Source organism: Bos grunniens, chromosome 21, assembly GCF_055505025.1.
Source record: "Bos grunniens cultivar Pamir isolate PY7600 chromosome 21, Bosgru_T2T1.0, whole genome shotgun sequence".
Classification (NCBI taxonomy): domain Eukaryota; kingdom Metazoa; phylum Chordata; class Mammalia; order Artiodactyla; family Bovidae; genus Bos; species Bos grunniens.
Genome location: NC_141185.1, coordinates 17,107,342 through 17,113,832, shown reverse-complemented (window position 1 = coordinate 17,113,832; position 6,491 = coordinate 17,107,342). Strand labels below are relative to the sequence as shown.

Sequence of the window (6,491 nt, the reverse complement as noted above, 5' to 3'; positions counted from 1 at the left end):
GCCTCCTGTGTCCATGGAATTCTCCAGGCAAGAATACTGGAGTGGGTTGCCATTTCCTACACCAGGAGATCTTCCCCACCCAGGGATTGAATCCAACTCTCCTGCATTGGGAGGTGGTTATTTACAGTGGTGTCACCGGGGAAGCCACTGTTAATAGAACGCACAATGGGTGGATAAAAGAGAATGAGGTATATATTAGTGAGACGTTATCCAGCCTTAAAAAATGGAGTAACTTCTGCCATTTGTTGCAACATGGATGAACCTGGAATTGCGCTAAGTGAAATAAGAAAGAGAAAGATAAATGCCATATGGTATCACTTACATGTGCAATCTAAAAAATAAAAAACAAACTCACAAAAGCAGAGAATGGTGGTTTCCAGGGCTGAGGAGTGGGGGGATGGGAGATAATCAAAGGGTACAATTTTTCAGTTATAAAATAAAGACGTCCTGAGGATTTAATGAATGACATCATGACTATGCGTGAAACTGAGTAGGACTCTGTGGGGCTCTCAGGCATGGAGGCCCTTTCTGTCTCCTATTGCTTGTAGGCAAGATTCCAGCCTTCTTGACCTTTCCTGAGTTCCAAAGGCCAGATTGGAACAGTTGCTAATCAAAAGAGGAGCAGCCAAGAAAGCACCTGAGGCAAGATGTAAGAGCCAAGATTTAGGATTCCAGACACCTGACCACCTGAGATGAGATTAAGGGAGTACAAGACTGCTAAGGAGGAGAAGGGGTCAACATAAGATGAAATGGTTAGATAGCATTACCAACTCAAGGGACATGAATCTGAGCAAACTCTGAGAGCTAGTGAAGGACAGCGACAGGGACAATGGTGTGCTGCAGTCCATGGGGTCGCAAGGAGTCAGACACAACTTAGTGACTGGAAAACAAAAACAAAGCCTGCTAACACCCTAATCTTGTCAGTTAAGTTCAGACACTCAGTAGGCACATCCATACATGACTACTGGAAAAACCATAGCTTTGACTAGATGGAGCTTTGTTGGCAAAGTAATGTCTCTGCTTTTAAATATGTTGTCTAAAGTTGGTCATAGCTTTTCTTCTAAGAAGCAAACGTATTTTAATTTCATGGCTGCAGTCACCATCTGCAGTGATTTTAGAGCCCAAGAAAATGAAGTCTGTCACTGTTTCCATTGTTTCCCCATCTATTTGCCATGAAGTGATGGGACTGGATGCCATGATCTTAGTTTTCTGAATGTTGGATTTTAAGGCAACTTTTTCACTCTCCTCTATCATGTTCATTAGGAGGCTCTTTAGTTCTTTTTCGTTTTCTGCCATAGGGGTGGTGTAATCTGCATATTTGAAGTTACTGATATTTCTCCCGGCAATCTTGATTCCAGCTTGTGCTTCATCCAGTCTAGCATTTCACAAGATGTACTCTGCATATAAGTTAAATAAGCAGGATGACAATGTACAGCCTTGATGTACTCCTTTCCTGATTTGGAACCAGTCTTTTGCTCCATATCCAGTTCTAACTGCTGCTTCCTGACCTGCATACAGATTTCTCAAGAGGCAGGTCAGGTGGTCTGGTATTCCCATCTCTTGAAGAATTTTCCACAGTTTGTTGTGATCCACACAAAGGATTTGGCTCAATAAAACAGAAGTAGATGTTTTTCTGAAACTCTTGCTGTTTTGATTATCCAGCGGATGCTGGCAATTTGATCTTTGGTTCCTCAGGCTTTTCTAAATCTAATTTGAACATCTGGAAGTTCACGTTTCACATACTGTTGAATCCTGACTTGGAGAATTTTGAGCATTACTTTGCTAGCGTGTGAGATGAGAGCATTTGTGTGATAGTTTTAACATTCTTTGGCATTGCCTTTCTTTGGGATTGGAATGAAAACTGAAGAAGAGATGGCAAGAATACACAGAAGAACTGTACAAAAAAGATCTTCATGACCCAGATAACCACGATGGTGTGATCACTCACCTAGACCCAGATATCCTGGAGTGCAAAGTCAAATGGGCCTTAGGAAGGATCACTACGAACAAAGCTAGTGGAGGTGATGCAATTCCAGTAGAGCTATTTCAAATCCTAAAAGATGATGCTGTGAAAGTGCTGCACTCAACATGCCAGCAAATTTGGAAAAGTTAGCAGTGGCCACAGGACTGGAAAAGGTGTTTTCAGTTTTCATTCCAATCTTGTCAGAGACCCCTACCTTTAAATCATTGTTTTAATACTCTTCATCAGACCCTCCTGGGTTGAGACACATAGTTTTTTGAGGCAGAATGTCTCCCTTGGCAAAGCACTAAAACTATCCTTTTCTACTGCACTCAGAACTCTGCCTCCAAGATTTAAGTTGGCACAGGTGTAGCGACTGAGCTTTCGGTATCATAGTTAATAATACAGTATTGTATACTTGAAATTTGCTGAGAGTTTGTCCTAAATATTCTTATCACACACACAAGTTTTGCTATGTCTCTTCCAACAGGATTTTTGCGTTTAAACTACCTTTTAATGATTCAAACTACTACTTTTAAGGTTCAACCTAACTTTGATAGCTGAACCTGCCATACTAGATAAAACGAACTGCTGTAAATAAGCCTTTAGTGATGAGGTGATAAAGTGTTGGGGGAGGGGAAGTGTGCTATAGTTGTTTTATTAGTTCTCAGTTTTCTAGTTCCACCTGTGTCCCTGGGCTGTGAACTTACACGTGTTTCTCAGCACTCCTTAGGTAGGACAGGATGACCAGAGTGGGCTGGATTTGGGTATGTCTCTTCCTCTAGGTAGAAGGCTAGAGATACCTAGAATTGGCTGTTTCTAGTCTCTCAGGTCAATTAAGCGCTGATAAATCCCAACTGGGTTAGATTATCCTTAAATACTTTCTCCTGGGGACACATCTTGTTAAGGACAGCATATTCTGGAAAACTTCAAAATGGTTCCTTTTTCCAGCAGAAGCTGAAAGGGTGAGGGAAGTTCTCTTATTATTCATTGTGAGAACCTGCTAAAACTCCAAGAGGTCAAACTCCAACTATGCTTTGGACCCTCTGGAGTTTTTAATTCTCAGAGTTGTCCACACTGAGCCTCCAGAAATTCATCAATGGCAGTTCAGGTAGCTGTATGCCAGTGCTAGCTTTCCATTAACATTTCAGCTTGTGGATTTCTGCTCAGGTAAGTTACGATTCTCTGGATTCGCCCATCTGTCTCTCCAATGCATGGGGGGACACTTTTGCTTACTTTTCTTACGGACCTAAGTGTTGTTGATTTTTCAAGTTAGCTTTTACTTGCTGTAGGATAGAGTGACAATTTCCAAGCTTTTTAAATGGCTTATGGGAAACTGTTAGTCCCAGTTTTTAGCTTTGGAGGTGCTCTTATGGTCTGTTACTTCATTGTTGTTGTTTTATAGTTATAAATAAGTTAAAGTAATGCATTATCACTGAAAAACAAAACAAAATCAAAAGGCTGTCTTTTTATTTTTTTTTTTTTTTTTTTTTTTTTTTTTTTTTAATTCTCTTTATTACTTTTAAAAAAAAATCACATGCTCCCCATCCTGAACCCTCCTCCCTCCCAACCTCCCCATACCATCCCCCTGGGCCTTCCCAGCGCACCAGCCCCAAGCATCCAGCATCGTGCACTGAACCTGGACTGGCATCTCGTTTCATACATGACATTTCACATGTTTCAATGACATTCTCCCAAATCTTCCCACCCTCTCCCACAGAGTCCATAAGACTGTTCTATACATCAGTGTCTCTTTTGCTGTCTCGTACACAGGGTTATCGTTACCATCTTTCTTTTTAAACACTGTTTTTTCTCTTAATTCTGAAGAAATCACATTTCATGTAAAAACTCTTTTCACTTTTCTCCACAGCCCCTGAAATTACTGCAGTGCCTACCATGCTAATCTTCATGCAAATTTTATAAATATTTTTATTTAAACATGTGCGGGTCTTAGTAGCAGCACACAGGATCTTTAGCTGCATCATGCGAGATCTAATTTTTAGTTGCAGCACATGGGATCTAATTCCCTGACCAGGGATGCAACCCCGGCGCCCTGCACTGGGAGCGTGGAGTCTTAGCCACTGGACCACCAGGGAAGTCTCATAATTTTTGATCAACCTCCTGACTCCAGTGACTACTTCTAATCCCTCCACAACAGCAAAGCACATCCACTGATAATTATTCTGTGTTTCCTTGAAAGTGTCCCCAAACCTTTGTAAACCTTGCACTTTAATATCTAGCATGATACTCTTTATTTCTTCACAAAAAGTCCAGCATTATCACTTTCAAGTCTTCTATCAGTTTCTACGGGTCAAAACTATTGGCCTGAAGACGCAATTTACGGAAAGAATGATGCATGGCGATGTAAAGAACTCAGGTTTTAGAACACGTTGAAATCAGTCTAGAATAGGAGAGCACTGAGATTCAGTTTCACATACTTGTATTTGTAAGTGACAAATACAAACAAATGATGCATTGGGTTGAATTAAACTCTAAGTGTGTATTACTATTTTCCCACTACAGGGGAAATATTTTCCTATTGCACTTAACCTAGCTGGGACGCTGCTTCAGAAAATTTCCCCAGAAACTTCCTTTCACAGTTCCAGTATGGACTCTGAAGTTGAATTCCTCAAGCTCAGATCCTGATCTTCACTTCGTTTTGTGATTTTGGTAAGTTACCAAATTAGGTGTTTTTAAGTTTCCTCATCTATATAGTGGGGTTTAGGTGTTAAAATTGTTTGATTGAATGTGGTAGAGTGTGTGATGTATTTCAGGCAAAGACCAGAAAAATGAAGACCTTGTGGTTAAAAATACTGAGAAATAAGTACAGTTAGAGCTTAGACCCAGAGGGTAGCAGTGTGGAGTGAAGTAGCAGATAGTGCCAATGTTTGAGATTAGAATGAACCTTATAATCTACATTTTAAAAGTAGTTTGTTCTTCTTTATGGGCACAACGAAAGGCCACTGAAGTTTTTTTTTTTTTTTTTTTTTTAAGATAAGATGGAATATTTTGGTTTAGAAAGAATTTTGTAACTGAATTCTCCAGGATGAATTTGAAAAGGTCAAAAATGGAGGCAGGAAAACCAGTTGAGAGGCTTGAGGTGCTGATGGGTGTATAAGAAAAAGGAGACAGGGGGTATTTGATTTAAAATCAACATCAAATGTGTTTTATTTTATATAGAGTTGCATTAATACTATGTTAAATTAAGTAAATAGCACATTGATATTCATAAAAATAAATGGTAAATAAGGTATTACCTCTCAATTTAAAGCCATTTTATGTTGCTTCATTTGCTGCAGCAAGTACAGCAAAGCACTGTTATGGAGCCAGTACAGCCTTTCACAGTTTGCTCCAATTTAGCTTCTTGTATTTAACTATAGTTTTTTTTCTGCAGCCTTTATATTTAACTACCTTGTTCTACTTACAGTCCTTAAATCACCATAAATTTTCATTCCTCCATTGCTTTTGTTATCAGGAGTCTAAAGTTAATCTCATCTTCCTTTTCATTTTTAGTCTATAAATTCCAACTTAAGTGTCATCGCTTTCCTTTTTTGCTTCCTCCATCCATTCCTCTCTCCCATTTCTCCTTTTCTTTCTTTTTTAAGTTTGTTTATTTTTGCATTGATTATTTTTTTCATACCTACCACCCTTCTCCCCAATTTAACAATCATTTCCCTTCATATAACACCTAACACAGGTGACAGGCAATTATTAGACACTTTTGTGTATGTATTAGGAGAGTCTCCCTTTTAGGGCTTTAAGATTTCATAAGTCTATAATTCAAAGGATTATTAAAGTAGTTTATTTATTCAACCTTGTTACTTCTTTATTTTTGAAATTTTAAAACACAGGCAATGTTAGCACTGACTCAGTTTCCATTTCTACATTTCTGTGGCCTTATTATTTATCTCCCTGGGATTTGTTTTTTAATTAAAAATAAATACAAAGATGATTGATACATATGTATCATTTCCCCCATGAGGTCCAAATGGCTATTGGGTAATCATATAGTCAAGCATTTGGAAATACTTGAGTTAATACAGTGCACTGTATAGTTAAAGAAGCCTGTAAAGGCCCAAGCAATATTGTCCTAACAAATACCCATGAATCATTACCTTCTCTGTTAGTTGATGTCCTCACCTGTCAGCCCTTAGAGCACTAGTCTTTATCAACCCCTATTATTTTCTAAGACTTGCAAGCGCCACCACCCTGTAGTGCTTGCCTGGTATAAAGCTGATCTACTCAGCAGAAATCTTAACATCCTGCAAAATCCCTTAAAGGTTAAGCTATTGTTACTGACATTTAACTGTAAAAAGTTGGTTAGTTCTCAAATCAATATAACTTTAAAAAGAAAATTGGTGTATATTACATTATACAATGCTTGTGATGGTATTATATTAACTTTAGTTTGAGACACAGCGACAGAGACAAGTGATTTGAGACAGAGAAAAAGCAGGAAACACTTTTAAATGTTAAGTTTATGACCTATGTCTGGCATAACAAGATTCCATGGATGTTAACTACAAATGAT

The 6,491-nt window shown here is 38.6% G+C and overlaps 1 long non-coding RNA gene across 15 annotated transcripts in view; it reads left to right on the top strand.

Moving 5' to 3' along the window:
* The first annotated feature begins 2,829 nt into the window (after positions 1-2,829).
* LOC147349186 (uncharacterized) overlaps positions 2,830-6,491 on the top strand; it is a 287,797-nt gene continuing 284,135 nt past the window's right edge. For 9 of the 15 annotated variants that reach the window (XR_015149521.1, XR_015149525.1, XR_015149529.1 and 6 more), the window contains exons 1-2: positions 2,845-3,130; positions 4,484-4,630. This is a non-coding gene — a long non-coding RNA (uncharacterized LOC147349186). Of the gene's footprint in view, positions 3,131-4,483; positions 4,631-6,491 lie in introns of all 15 variants that reach the window. The other 6 variants (XR_015149516.1, XR_015149517.1, XR_015149519.1 and 3 more) reach the window with 4 other exon arrangements.